Here is a 16,127-nt window from a genome sequence, read left to right as displayed (position 1 = left end):
TACTTCTTTAGAAAATATCCCCACTCGAGTACCCAGATTCTTCAGGGGAAAGTCAAAGTTTGAGATTTTATTAGCCCTGAAATTTCCAGGCAGTGATGCCATGCTATATCCCAAGGCAGAGAAGAATGACCTCCCCTTTTGGCTTTCCTGGCCTTTCTCCTTTATATCCAGAGTCTCACTTTGTGTATGGTGTTTCTGACTAAAGATTCTTCGTTCCTTATGGATGAAAAGACTGGGACTGGATCATTTTCCTAATGTGACTGCTCCAAGAGGTCAGCTTGCAGGGTACTTTTTGCTGTGATGCTACGAGGTCAGAGAGTTCAGTAGAGAAGATGTTCTGAGACTAGGCGGCTTGTGGGCAACTCAACTCTGCCTCTTTCCAGTTGTGTGATTCTGGGTGTTAATTAACCCCTCTCTCCTCATCTGTAAGATCAGAATGGTAATAACAATGCTTACACCAGAGGGTTGTTCAGAGGATTAAAGGAATTAATATGTGTGGAGTGCTAACAAGCCTGGCAGTTAGTAAACATGTATTATCTAATATTATTACTACTATTTTTATTATTATTGCCTGTTATTTATTATTTTTATTTTATGATGATATAGCTTTTATTAGTTGTTAGTATTAGCTATTCTTCCTATTTGAATGGGCTTTGAAAGCTGTGCTTCACTTCTACCCAGAACGTGATGCATTATCTGACATTGCTGTGTCATGGTCTTGGTATTGCTTTCTGCTGGGGCCCCTTCAGAGGAAAAAAATGGTACATGTGGCAGGGCTGGGACTTGCAAAGGAGGGGTGCTGGTTGGGTACCAAAGGATGCTTGGGAGAGGCTAGCAGGTGGGAAATCTGGCCCCTCACTGTTTACAACCCCTAAAATACATTGCCTTAGAAACTCCTTACATTGCTATACCTCCTTTAACCTATTTTTTTAGAGGTCAATCATTTGTTCAATAAATATTTATTAAGCATCTATTACAGTTCAAGGGCTGTTCTAGGTTCTATATTATTTAAGTTCGGAGGCTTCATTTTAGAAATTTATTTGCTTTATGCTTTATGCCAAACCTCCCGACCCATGCCAGACAAACACATACGTACACACACACCTCAAACTTAGGGCTTCACGTGGCACTGGCACTCTATAAATTAAACTGGAAATACTTTTTAACCCTAATTATTTCAATACCTGTTAAAATGAAGAGCACGTATGGTTGAGGACTTGAACAAAACATTCAGTATAACCTCTAAGCAGGGCACTTCTCCCAGCAGCATCATTGTGTGTACACTTGTGTGGGGAGGTGGGAAAGAGCTGGATGATCTCTGGCACTCCTTCTGCCTCTAACATCCTTAGATTAAGCTGCCTTAGTTCAACTGGCAGCTGTTTTTGAACATTTTTTTCTTTTAACATTTGTTTTAAGTACATAAATTATGTGACTTAGATCATTACATGTCAATCAAGGTAAGTAATGACACTGATAATTAACGAGAAAGGAAACGCATTTAGCTCTGCTTGTATTTTCATTAACTATTGTCAGCCTTTGATGTACATCAGAAGCATGGAGCAGGCCTTGTTAAGAGTATTAGTTTGAATTGTGAGAAATTGCCAAAATCTGACTATGTTTGACCTACATAAAATGGTGATTTCATGTAGTGCAACCAAGTGTAAATCCTAGCCATCTCTGCTTGGACTCAGGTGCAGTAAGTCTTGGGTGTGCTGTGGAAAGTCTGCAGTTTTACAAGCTCCCTGGATGGTCGTAATTCAAGCCCCAGTCACATGCTCCTTGAGCAGCAGCAAGTTTACTTTCCTTATGATTGTCTAATAGTGTATTTCTGAAACATAAATCTGATTGTCATTCTCATGTTTAAAAATCTTAGGTGGCTCCCCAAATGGTAAGCATCTGTGTCACCTGGCGGCTTATTGAAAATGCAGATTCCAGAGCTTCATCCCAGATGTAAGGGCCAAAAATCTGCATTTGAGCAGATTCCCAAGTGAATCTGGTAGAGGTGACCACCAGTCACATTTGGAGACACACTGGCGTATAGCATAAAGCCTAACCTTTTTAACATGATATACAAGACTGGCCTCATGTCATCTTCTCTGTGTTGTTACCTTACTTCCCTGTTCCCCAGCCCTTTAGCCCCACTGACCTTGATATTGTTCTTTAAAGAGTATGTGGTCTCTTACTTCAATAAAAAAAAAAGTATATGGTCTCTTTCACTCCTCTCTCACCCAGCTGTGAATGCTGTTCCCTCTGCAGGAAAGGTCTTGTTCCTCGTTTTGGTTTAACCAACTTCTTACTACCCATTTGTCCTTCAAGATGCAGTTCAGTTACGACCTCCCATCTGAAGCTTTTCCTAATTCTCTTGCAAAATATGTAATATGTCCTGTGATTCCTGTTCTGCTTTGTGAATAGCTTTATCATATTGTATCAACTATGTTTATTACATGAGTTTTTCTCCAACCAATTGTTGAGTCTATCATCCCTTATTCTAAGCCTTTATCCAAAGGGCCAACACAAAGTAGCTAGATAATAAATGCCTAAAGAATGTGGAAGAATGAATGAATCAACGCAGGTGACATTTTCTTAGTGCACCAACTGTTTGGGATCGTCACTTTGTATGTGTTACCGGTTGTGGAGAAGCTATTCAAGAATTTACAATTTGGCTAGACGTATCTACAAAGTTAATAATCTAGAGTGGAAAAAGGACAAGATAGACTATCCTAAGAAGACTGAGGAAACAGCCAATGCCATTGAATTAATTTTACATGTTCAACACTATGGCAACACTATGATACAAGAACTGAATTTTTCATAACTTTGAAATAGTTTTGGTTGTGAATGGCAGTGTCAAGGCACTGTAATGGTTTGCCCTGTGCTTTTTAGTTTATAAAACACCTTTACACTTGTTTCTGTATTTGATCAGAAACATGGTGACCGGTTCAATATTGTTTTTCCTACTTGAGTACAGGCTGCATTCCTTTAAATAGGCCCAAAGATTGTGTAAAAGCTTACATATTTTAGGGGATGCTGGCCCTAGAGAGACAAATATTTTATAAATTTCTAATTATACCTTGCCACTTAGATACAGTATTCCATGTTTACTTCTTTCTTTTTCTTTCTTAAATGTTCTATAATTTTGGTGTTTCCTCTTCATTTGAACACCAGTTGACTTGTTCAAGTTAAATAAATGTCTGATTCAGATTAAAGATTTAGCATTTTTGGCATGTCCAATATCTTCCTTCTTTGTCTCACATATTAAGCTTATGAGACAAAAACTTGTTCCAGTTATGATTAAGTTTTTCATTTTTTTCATTTTCCACTCATTTATTTTCATAATAATGGAAATATGCAATAATATTTGAACAAGTGAACATATGGCAGAGTAATGACTGAGAAAGTGACGCTTTGAAAATTGAACTTTTAGCTCATTGGCAGCTCCACTGTAAAATAAACAAAAAAAAAATGTTCATTCATAGTCTGATGTTTGAGAGTTCCAGTGACATAGGGCAGGAAGGTAGCGGCATCAATGCACAAGGTACAAACATCCAGATTGTTTGGACTTTGAACAGAGCAGTGTTGAGAACTGCCTCTGCTCTCATTTTCTCTAGGCTGTATACCCAGTATTTCATTTTAAAAATTAGCTTAGCTTTCAGAATTAATGCAACAGTCATTGGGTTCTGTTGATGTGTCTTCTTTTTCAATTCTGTTTCCAGCATGCACTTTTTCTGCCTTAGTTTAAGCTTGCACCTGGCTGTTCTTTTGTAAGTCTCTTCACTGGTCTCCTAATCTCTTTATTCATTCATTTATTCGTTTATTCTCTCTCTCTGAATTTCCCAGGATGTTGCATTTATGTCTTGTCTCTCTTTTCTTCCTAATTTAAGATTATTTTTCACTGTGATCATTCTCTTTTTAAAAATAGTTATTGCAGAGGATTATAGTGCTTAGTAAATGGATTTCTCATATTATGAGGAAAAAAATAAGATGCAAACCAATGTTAATTTCCTTGATTACAATTTTATTTGTAAAACCACAGGTCATAGTGTGGTTGTTATTTGATGACACATACTCTGTGCCATTAGCCTGTCTGGAAAGTGTGAATGTGATAATATATCCTGTTATTATCAATTGTCGTTTCTAGTGATTTCCTCTCTTGTTTCATTTCCAGTGATTTATTCTCCTAGATACAGAAACTATGTAAAGCATTTTAACCACCTCAATTTCCTACTCAGAGCACAATAAATTGTACCCCTCCCCGCTTCTAAGACAAAGAAAACAGTATTTCAGTGTAGAAAGCCTCATCTTGATACATACATGTGCAGGGTATCCGCATCTGTTAAAAACATCTTACCTTTGGGGTTTGGGAGGCCCCATTCTAGAGGGTGACTGAGTGACTGGTCATTATATCCTAGTTGAGCTGGCTGAGCTCAGGTTGGGTCAGTTCTAAAACCTCACCATAGATGATCATTCCTATGATGGATCTTTTTAATACCTTCTGGTAAAGAATCATGTTTGTCTTTTTTTTAAAAAATAATTTTTGACGGCAAATTGAAAATCAACCCCCATGAACTGAATTTGTTTCACATGGAAACAAAATGAAAAGATGAAATCTTTGTTTTGGATCCAGGGGATTAATTCTATAATCAAAACAAAAGATTTCAAATATCTACCCCCACCGTTATTTTGAGAAGGGAACTTTATCTTTTTCTGGACAAGGAATTGAGGACTAGATGAGAATTTTGATCTTTAAAAAAGTAATTGGTGTGAGCTTTATTTTTTCTCCATCAGATACTTATTCGGTCTGTAGAGCATGGAGATAAATACTATGTGGAATTATCAAGATACTTGCATTAAAAAAGCAGATTTAAAAAAATAGAAGTGACTGTGTAAGGCTGGGTGTAGCGGGGGCCAGGTGGGCAGCTCTGGGAGCTCTGAGGGCTCGTTGTAGAGAGAGGGCTCTGTGTGCTTGTCAGAGGTTTCCTGGCTGTGTGGGGCCTTGAAGGAGAGGGATTTTGAGCAGATGAGGCATTTTAGACAGGGGAGTGAGCTCAGCAAACATGTGGCTGCTGGAATTTGCAAGACATCCTTAAGCAATAGTAACTAGATCATTCCACAGAGTAGTGAGTTAACATTTGAGAGCCATTTTATGACAGCCTTGCCCCGGGGCTGGATTCTGCCTGCTCCCACAGCACTTACATGTTCTGAAGGAGGCCCTTATATTACACTGCTGTTATTCTATTATGTGAACCAGATGTGGTTTGGGGTGCCCTATTGAGAGTCAAGTTAAAATGGAGCCCCCATTTCATGAGAAGATGTGAAAAGAGAAAACTGCTGTTTTTTTCAACCACCGTGGGGCTTCCTGGGGGTGTGGATGAAGACAGGACTCATGTTTCTTCTCACATCTTCTCAATCTGAATTCGTATTTTCCTATAAGAAGTTTAATTTAAGGATGATCTTGCCTCACTACTATGTTGTCTTTTTTAGCATGAAGTCATCTACTCAACCATGGGTATCATTTCATTCATATCTCCTTCATTTCACACAATACCACCAGATGTTTGACTCTGAGTGGCTGACTTTTAAGGCTTAGGACTATGGAGGAAGCTTGCATCTTAAAACTTATGACTAAATACTACATATGCTTGTTTGTTGAAAGCCATTTGTCCATCGCACCACTGTAACTTTCTCATCGTCCACCCTTTTTTGAAGGTGCAGCCTCTGCCAAGATGCTTCAGCACCTCCTTTTATCCTCCTACACCCCCTTTTTAGCTCATTGCTGACCCTACCTCCAAATTCCTATTATCTTCTCAACAGCTGTGAGTATTTTTAAAAATCGCCCGTCTCGTTCCTTACATTAGTTGGTGCCCTCATCTTTCTCACCTCTCTTCTCCCCAGGTATTTTCCCTCACAGGAAGATTTAATAACCCTGGTATGAAGCATCTGCCTTTTCAGTATTCCCCCCATCTGGTATGTCCCTTGAACAGATAGAGGTGCAAAATTGAGCCATCAGTGAGTTTAGAAATGCTTTCGGCCTCTGTTTTCAACCTTTAGGGGCATGAGAATCACCAGCAGATACTGGCTCACCTCTAAAGATTTTGATTCAGTAGGTGTGCAGTGGGGCCCAGAAATGTGCTTTTTTTTTAAATTTTATTTTTTATTGAAGTGTAGTTGATTTACAATGTTAGTTTCAGGTATATGGCAAAGTGATTCAGTTGTACATACAAACATATATATATATATATATATATATATATATATATATATATATATATTTTCAGATTCTTTTCCATTATAGCTTAGTATAAGAAATTGAATATAGTTCCCTGTGCTACACAGTAGGACCTTGTTGTTTATTTTATTTACAGTAACATGTGGGATGTGCATTTTTTAACAAGGTGTTCTGACACAGGTGGCCTGTGGATGCACTAAAAATCCTTATTAGGGCTCTGTTGCTCCATTCAGAAGGAATGAATTTTTCTTTAATTTTCTTTTCTTTTTTCTCCCCTTCCCTTCCCTTCTTTCCTTTGCTTTTTTCTCCTGTTTTCTTTCTAGATATTTTAGTGACTTGCTCAGAAGGGGTCAGAGAGAATAGCTGGTCTGTGAGAACCCGTGCCTCTCTGTCTCTGCTTGAAGGGACAATGACTGTAACACAACACTGTTCATGTGACAGCCGGAGAAAGGGGCCCATTGTTCGGGGGTTGGCTGATGCCTCATTCCACTCTGGCCAGCCATCCAACTGAGCTTGGTAGCCCCAAGGAAACAGACACACTTGAATCAGAGAGACAAAGAAAGGAGGTCAAGGCCTTTCACAGTTAAACCACTTGCGACAATGTGTCAGAGGTAGGATTTGGGAAGGAAAAAAGTAATTTTGCAGAAGCATCATTAATCTGCTGGTTTGGGAGCATGAGATACGGCATTAAAGGAACACAAGTCTTTTAGAACTCCTGGTTGACCCTTGGTCACAGAAGAGTTGTTTCCTACTATGATCAATGACTTTTTACAGGGTTTTATTATTGATTTTTAAAAATAAAAAAGATCTTCCTCAGTCATAGGCAGAGGTGCATTTCTCAGCCTCTTTTCCTCAAGTTCAAAGACAAGTGTCTGATCTGAAAGCTCACCTAAATTAAGGTCTGGACCTCAGAGAGTGATTCTTTGTTCCCAGGTATGGTGACCACGTATATGATAGATTCATAATTTCCTTCCAAATCTAGAGTCTGTTATCAGTTTAGAAATTGAGAATTTTTTTTGCGATTGAAATACTATTAAATCCATTAGAAAGTTATTCCTATATTTGGAGGTTATGAGGTTGGGGGACTCCCCAGATGTCATGTGGATACCAGTCCTCACCCCCGACTTCCAAATTCTAGCCCTGGAGGGAGAGGGTTGCAAACTTCCTGTAAAGATCTAATCTGAAGTTCAACAGCTGGCTACACCCTTTGCGTCTGAAGAACGTCCAAATTGAAGGTCATAGCCTCATAAAGGTCACAGACTTTTCATACAAGATTGGTTTTTTAACCTGATTACTCCTTTTATGAAAAAGTATGTCATTCGTTCAGTCTTTGCCTCTGGGTTTCTTTCAAAGGGAAAGTTAGTCCCTAGTTCCTGAGAATATTTGTAGGTCGCTTTTTTAGAATTTAAGTTAGACACAGTACAGCCTTGAGTGAGGTAGAATGGGGAAAGCCTTTCCTGGGTATAATGGGTTATGGAGAGCCCATTTACACAGTGTTCAGGCAGCTGGTGCTCATTGGCCGTAGGAATCCTTTTGTCTCTGAGATAAGAGGTTTCCCGACTGGGAGTATCAGGCTAAAGAAGGTTTGTACCCAGGAGAAGGCAAAGTATGATTTGCTGGAGGTCATTTAAAGCTTCTTATAATTAAGTCCATCATTGCACCTTGATTAAAGACTATCATTGTAAATCCATTAAGGAAGGAGAAGCAAGTGGATTCCAGAGAGGCAAGTGGCTTTACTTATTCATGTTTCCACTCCCCCTCCCCCGTGCATTTTGTTTATACTTTACTAAGTGGATATTTGGTTTTACCAATGATAGAGGTGCCTTTGAAGTGAAGAAGGGGAAGAGGAGACTTGTTTCTTTGTAGGTGGCAGAAGAATTGTCTTAAACACGCTCCTGGTTGGTTACTTAGTTTTCAGTTCGTTGTCATTAGGCCTGTTCATTTGGCTCCATTCTTGTGGTTTAGAGAGGCTTGCCCCGCAGTGCTGTGAGGGTTGAGCACCGTGCTCCACTTGAAGTTCTGTGTAGATGCGGCTTTTGTTGAAAAAAGTAGGGAAGTGATGTGTTGTCTTTCATTGTGGTTGTTTATGTCCCAAGTAGCTTATTTAATGCTAAATGCATTTTTAGGCATAGGATGCTTGCTGGGACTTAGTTTGGGGTCAGAATTAAAGCTTTGCCCCAGGAGGGCTTCTAGGATGCTCATATTCTATTTAATTCTGGGTGTGTTCATTTGGTGAAAATGTATTGAGCTGTTTAATTTTGATTTGTGTACATTTTTGGTATATGTTTTAAACTTCAATAAAAAGTTTGAAAAAAATTTAAAGCAGCATATTTAATGTAAAATAAAACCTGTAGCAGTGATGGAAAACAGTAAATTCTGAGAATCCTAACAGTCACAAACTTTGGGTCTCGGTGGGGTTAAGTGGACCTGGAGCTTTAAACACCCTTTAATCTGCCCTTGCTTCCATAGTCAGAAGAGTTATGTGTCAGAAGGCAATGGAACAGCACCATCACAGTTGATGGCTTTCCTTTTCCAGGCAGCAAATCCAGTACCTAAGAGATCAGCAGTGTCAGCAGAGCCCCACTCTTCAGAGTCTAAAACAAAGCAACCCTGCAGGTTGGCCCACTAGCAAATCTTCTTCCCTCCACCCTCCTCCTGTTCTTTTCCTCTGTTGGGAAAAATCAGAGAACTATTCTGGGTCATGGATATTTTTCAGAATCTTTAGATGACATCTCTGTTGAAGTCTAATATTGAAATGCTTTTTTTTTTCTTTCATTTTTTTCTAACTGGGACATAGTGAGATGAGGTGTAGGGTCTTTGGCTCATCTCTCTCTCTCTCACTTTATTTCTACCATCGCTTCCTGAGCTCCACAGTGAGCTCCAGGAGCAATATCTGTACAGGTGAAACAGCCCTATAAGCAAAATAATGCTCCCAGCACATGAGTGGCCTGTGTTTTTTTTTTTTTTTTTTCCTATCTTAGAGGACATCGGCCATCATCATTGTGGGTCATTGCACCTATAGATCATCCCAGCTTCTTGCTGTTACTATATGGAGCTGGTAGACTCAAAAGGAGAAAATAGGAGCTATTGTTTTGTTTTGTTTTGTTTTGTTTTGTTTTGTTTTGTTTTTCTGAGAGAAATTTTGAGTCCTTAGTTTTGAAAAGTTCTAGCACATCTGTGAGAGGTCTGAGTACCCTTTCTGTACACTTTCTTTGGGCACTGGGCTTAAAGGTTAAGTTGATTTACACAAACATGACTAAACTCATGAGTTAGAGAAGATTTTGATAGTCTGGGTCTACTCCTGGCTGGCCTTGTCATTTACTGTGTGAAATGTGACAAGTTGGGTTGGTATTCCATCTCCACTCCAAACCCTGGTGACCTGGGGGAGGCTACTTAAGCTCTCTAAGACTCTTCATCACCTGTGAAATGACAATGGCATGTATTTCAAAGAGTGTTACATTTAGCCTAGTGGTAGTTACATAGTAAACTCTCAATAAATATTAGCTATCATGATTTGACACCAAATAATGTTAAAATGGGGAGGAATGTCTTGCTTATGCTTTTTATGAAAGAGTCATCCAAGTGCTTAAGTAAGATACTATTAATTAAATATAGAAATTAGAAAGTATAGCCTCTAATATACTCTAAGCTATTATAAGTTATAAGAAATTTAAAATATTCTGGAATATAACAACAGTTAAATTTACTCATGGGCATGATTTTTTTTAATGAAGATAGTATTTTAGTAAAGGAGAAGTTATTTATCTCTACTACAGAATTACAGTGAGGCTCTTAGTTAATGAATTTGTTCTTCCCTAGAAAGATATCAGCAGAATTGAGAAAGGGGTTCAAACAAAAACTTGTGCATAAACGTTCTTACCAGCATTATTCTCAGTAACCAAAAGGGGAAAACAACCCAATTGTCCACCAACTGATGACTGGAGACTGAAGAAACAAAATGTCATATCTTCATACATAAAAAGGAATGAAGTATGATAAATATTAGGGCATGAATGAACCTTGAAAACATAATGCTAGTGAAAGAAGCCAGACACAAAGGCTACATATTGTGTGATTCCATTTATATGAAATGCCAAGCATAGGCAAATCCATGGAATTAGAAATTAGATTCATGGTTGCAAGAGGCTGGGGGCTGGGGAATGAGCGATTGTGTTATGGGTTTGGGATTTCCTTTTGGAGTGATGAAATGTTCTGGAAGTAGATAGGGGTGTTGGTTGCACAGTGTGGTTAAATGATGAATTTTATGTCATGTGAATTTTACCCCCATTAATTTTTTACCTTTGTTAAAAAGAAATCAGCAGATGTTTCACATTTGATGAGATGTATCTACATTGGTTGGTCAATCTGTGTTCATGACGTGTCTGAACAGCCAAGCCTATGCTGCACATTGGAGAGATTACTCAAAATGATGAGGCTTGGCCCTGGCGCATAGCATATTTCCTGTCTGTGGAGACAGGAAAGGATGAAGAAGCAGGTGATATGTTTTGGTTGAGCCCACCTTAGAAGAGGGAGTGATCACTGTGGATTTGTTGTTCAAAGAAGGCTTATGAAAAGAGACAGCACTTTGAAAGATAAGTGAGCTTCATGTGATCAGACAAGAGGGAGGGAGTAACCCAGTTGATAGGAAAACACAGGGCTGGGTGAGGATGGGTGAGGGCCAGAGCAGGGAGGGCAGAGATGGCCAGAGTGGAGTGTTTGTCTAATGGAATATCAAGTGATAAGGTTGGAATAGGTTGGGGCCAAGTTGGAAAATCTTTGAAAGCTGTTGAAATTCACTAGGCAGTGAAGAGCAAAGGGTTATCACTGATGATAGGAGTAGAAAATGAAATTAAAATGGGGAAGACAGTAAAGAGACTTATTGCAGCAGTTCCACTAAATCTAATACAATCTGCTATTTGTTTATGTAATAAATATTTATTGAGCACCTGTTATGTTCCATGTGACTTTCTATGCCAGGGATAGGGCAATATCTAAGATAAACAAGATCCCTGCCCTCTTAGATTTATATTTTGGTAGACATTTCAAGTATTGACTATTAAACCCAGTGGAAAAATGTAGTTGAAAAGATAAGGCCCAGGTGTGGTATAATGTAGTCTGGGTTCTAGAACCAGATTTCCTGGGTTTGAATCCTGGTTTGCTCCATTGTTTACTAAATGTATGACCTTGAGCCAGTTATTTCAGACTTCAGTTTCTTTATCAATTAAGTGGGGATAATATTAGCTCTCTCATAGAGCTGTTACGAGGATTAATTGAGATGATAAATGGAAAGGACTTAGGACACTACAGTAAACGCTCAGTAAGTTTGATTGTATCGTATTGGTTAATTTCTACTCAAGGATTTGTCTAGGTCACTTCTGTTTTTAATTCAGTGAGGCTATTGCAGAATCCTGGTGTGTTGCATCTCAGGTCTGAGGTCTCTTTAACAGACCATACTATTTTGGATATTGAACCTGTTGGATTAATTAGCATAGAAACTCTGCCTTCATAATTCAGAAAATCAAATTTCTTCTCTCTAACAAACTACAGTCCTAATCTTGGCTTGGGCAACAGCTCCCAGATACTGTTACTTCTACATTGTGAATTAAGAAGTCTTTTCAAACATCTTGGCCTGAGAGATACTGGATACTGCCCTTTCAGTATTAGGAGTCCAGTTATAAGGAATGTGGTTGCTCTCCCAGACCTTACTAGGGAGACACAGGCACAATTTGAGTTTAATTTCTTTGTGTTATCTCATCACAAGTGCCACAGGCCACCTCAGCTTCCTGTGCCTCTGTGGCCCTTTCTCTGAATTGGGATGAACAAGCCAACTCCCTCATCAGGAGGTACATTCTGGGAATGTGTTTAGAAGCAATCCTTGACACTTATGGGAAGAGACTACATACACTTTGAGGGCTCTTCTACTTTTAGCATAAATTGATTCTAGAATGTGAACTCTTTGAACACATATGATATGTATTATTAACCTTCCAGTCTCCAAATGGTCAAGCATAGGGCCATGGACTGAATTGTATTGAAGTCCAACCCCCCTACCCCTGTAATGTGACTGACTGTGTTTGGAAATAGGACTTGTGAGGAGGTGACAAAGGTTAAATGAGGTCATAATGTGGGGTGCTAATCCAATAGAGTGGGTGCCCTTATAAGAAGAGGAAGACACACCAGAACTCTCTTTCCATCGTGTGAGGACACAGTGAGAAGGGGGCCACCTGCAAGCCAGTAGGAGAGCCCTGAAACTGAATTTGGCCAGCACATTGATCTTAGACTTCTTAGCTTCCAGAACCGTGAGAAATAAAATTCCATTTTTTAAATCACCCAGTCTGTGGCATTTTGTTTTGGCAGCCTGAGCAGACCAAGGCATGCAAGCCTTTTCTTTTTTTTTAATTCCTTTTTTTTTTTTAAATTGAAGCGTAGCCGATTTACAGTGTTAGTTTCAGGTGTTACAGCAAAGTGATTTAGTTATACATATACATGCATACAGATATGTGTATGTATTTTCAGGTTCTTTTGCATTACAGCTCATTACAAGAAACTGAATATAGTTGCCTGTGCTATACAGGAAGGCTTTGTTGTTTATCTGTTTTATACGTAGTAGAGTGCATCTGTCAACCCCAGACTCCTGCTCTGTTCCCCCTGCCTTGCTGCTTTCCCCTCTGGTGACCACAGTTTGTTTCTGTGTCTGTGAATGTAGACTTTTTTCTTTCTTTATCCCTCTCCTTCCCTCCCTCCCTCTCTTCCTTCCTTCCTTCCTTTCTTTTTTATTTTTTAAATAGAGAATTTTAACATCTGTGGACCTAATTTTGAGATTATTCAGAACTACAGGGATGTGAGAACATGAAGAAGAGGACCTGACCCACAGTCCTCATCCTCATTTGAATGGATAACCTTGACCTTGTCTCCCACTGTATAGCAGTGAGGCCATGGGGTAACATCATTGCTTGATTGAAACTTCCCCAAGACCCCATCTTTCCTCTAGTGAGGGTGCTAATGAGTGGTGAACTGTCAATAGCAAGTGAGAACCATTGTCTGGAGGATGCAAGGGGAGGGAAGAAGTGGGCAGTTTATACTTTGGACTTTCAGGTTTTGGACAGCTGACCTGTTTTTTCCCAGGAGTCAGAGGATTTGTAGTGGCGAGAGTGGAAGGGCAGGGTCAGTTGTGGAGAGGATGTCGTGAGGTAGCCTTCACCTGGGCTGGGAGAAGTCAGTGGTTCCTGGCACCAAGAAGAAGAACTCCTCCTTCGAGAAGGGTGAGGACTGTGCCTGAGCCCAGCCAAAGATTCAGGTGCAGAGAGCTCCTTGTAGAGCCAGCCCAGATGGTCTCCTTTTGTTTTGGTGAAGACTAGCCTGGAGCAAAGGCACTTTTCTTCCGCTGTTCGAAAACAAAAACAAAAACAAAAAAGCTTATGATGTGGAGCTCTGCCAAGCTAGGGCTGGAGGAAGAAATCCTGGCCTTTTTTCCAAGGCAGGATGTAAATGATGCTTTGTAGTTTTGTTTGTGCAGCCACTGGGGACCTTTCGGAGGGCCTCCCCACAGCCCATCACTGCTGTAGAGTTTAATTTTTATGATCGTGATCATCATCCTATAAGCTAACCCTCCAGGTCCCATTGTCACCTTCTAGCATAATTGTCTTTAACTAAGGATATCGTGATGTGATAAAATCCAGAGAGCTCTAAATTTGCTTTTAGAATTTTAAGCCCTCTCCGTCAAGGACAAAATCTGATCTTTCTGAATTTGTCCAGAGATCAAATGTAGCAGTCAGAGACATTAACTCTCTCTATCCAGGTAGGTTTTCTCACAGCTTGATCTAAAGAAACTCTTGTCTAGTTGGAGAATTTGGAAGAGCATTTTTCAACTCTTGGCTGGATTGTCCTATTTGTGAAAATGAGGCGATGTCATTAGGGCCCCAGTTGGCATGTCGATTCATTCACTGGCCCATGGGGAGACCACAGTGTTTTCATGGGTTAGTGGCTGACGTGCCCTGTCTGTTTCCTTTGATGGTGAATGTGTCAGGCTCTGCTGCTGAGGAGGATGGCAACCAAGGCCTGAGAGGCAGATTTTCGGAACAAAGTATCAGTCAGTAAATACAGGGCTTTGGAAGCCCGGCGAGTTTTGTCACTGAGTACCACACGGACCAGCTCTTTAAAACAAAAGCAGCTTCCCAGTCTCCGTCTGGGAGTTGGCTCCATCACTGAAGTAAGACCCCAGGCAGAACAGACTTCTTCAATGTATACTGAAGTTTCTTCCACTGTGTGCTCCCTGAGATGTGAGGAAATGACCTCTGCCTGGCTTTGGCCACTGTGCCTACAAAGAAAAATCCATGCGCAGTGACTGTCCTACCCATTCTTTGTGGCCCAGCAGTTGTTGGCAGCTGAGCAGCTAAGAAAAGTGAAGACGCCTGTGGGCGGTCAGTTGGTGTCAAGCCTCAGAATAATTGCTGAGGTCCCAGCTGGGGACCCCAGGGTTAAAGGAAAGAAGTCCTGATGAAGGAAGATTATTTAAGGAGGGATTGACTTTTTAGAAGTTTCACTGCATTGACTTAGTTCAAGTTTTCCCTTAAACGTACTTGATGCTGAGTTGGGGGTGGTGGTGGAATCCCCCAAGTTTCAAATTCCAGCATTCCTCATGCGTAGTGGCCCACTTTTCAAATTGTATCAACTTGAGGTAATGTTTTAATGTTTTCTTATCTTGGTGACAATGAAAAGCATTAGCAGTGATGTAAATCTCAAGGTCAGTGTCACTAATCCATATATATATATATATATATTTAGGCATGGCCTTGAGTGAAACAAATAAATGCTTCTAGAGTGAGGGAGCATGCTGTCCCCCTACAGCTCTGCTAGGTGGTCCAGAACAGGGTGATGAGCAGTGCATCTAAAGCTGAAAGACATTGACTTGAGATCTAAATCCACCACCGTTTGATTTAGGCACCTACAAAACTCTTTCGTGCCTGGTTCCTTATTTATAGGATGAAGAGGTCAAAAAGGCCCTTTGCAACCCCATGAACTTGGCCAGGAAGCCTCTGGGGCATGTCTGGAGGGCAAGGTGCTGCCCAGTGGGTGGGGAGACTAGGGTAGGTGAGGGCGTGCTGCCGCTGGCAGCACCCTGAGCAGAGCAGAGGCTTTGCAGGGGCTGAGTGTCTGGCGTGGCTGCTGAGCTTGACACCCTGTGGAGGAAGCACTGCTGTGTGCATTTGAGAGCTTGTCCCTCTGTTCTCTTCTCTGCCCTGGAGAAGCCGAGGATGAGTCTAGGAACAGCTGCTTTCATGGGGGCTCCTGGTGACTGGGCAGCCTGGCTCTAATGTGTGGAACTTAAAGCACAGCTGTAGCTAAGTCCCCAAATTTAGCTAAGTTCAGACCAAATCCAGACTACCTTCTTTTATCCATGGTGGATATGTTTTCTTCTACTCCATTATGACAGCTCTTCAGGGAAATGGGTAAAAATGAGTTGTTTCTTCTCTCTTTTAAAAAAAATTTTAAGAAAGAATAGGAATTGTTAGCACTTGGTCTGATATTGGCTGCTATTCCCTAAGAGACTCAGAGAAGTGTGTCAGGTGATGGCACGGAGCCTCTGTTCAGAAGGGGAAAGCCCAGTCCGGCCCCGCTGGGTAACAGAAGCTGGACTGTCTAATCCACGCCACATGCAGTGACCTGAGCAGACCCTGCGGGACAACAGAAGTCCTGCTGTCTCCTCACCGACCAGTTGCTCCTAAACGGTGTACAGCTGTGGCCGGCTTTGTGGGGAAGTGCAGTGGGACTTGATCTTTTAATCTCTTTTCTCCCTTATAGGTATTCTAAATAACAACTGGTCTGTAGGAGTACCTGCCAGAGGGGGTTGAGAGCTGCATTCTAGGCTGAAAAAGGCATTGTTTTGTGTCATCTTAACTTC

General features: G+C 40.6%; 1 protein-coding gene across 11 annotated transcripts in view; it reads left to right on the top strand.

Moving 5' to 3' along the window:
* The window catches only part of MEGF10 (multiple EGF like domains 10), a 366,325-nt gene that overhangs the window by 161,982 nt on the left and 188,216 nt on the right, over positions 1-16,127 (top strand). The window lies entirely within an intron of this gene.

This window comes from Vicugna pacos, chromosome 3 (genome assembly GCF_048564905.1).
Source record: "Vicugna pacos chromosome 3, VicPac4, whole genome shotgun sequence".
Lineage (NCBI taxonomy): Eukaryota > Metazoa > Chordata > Mammalia > Artiodactyla > Camelidae > Vicugna > Vicugna pacos.
The sequence above is the reverse complement of the archived record's forward strand: the minus strand, read 5'-3'. Positions and strand labels throughout refer to the sequence as shown.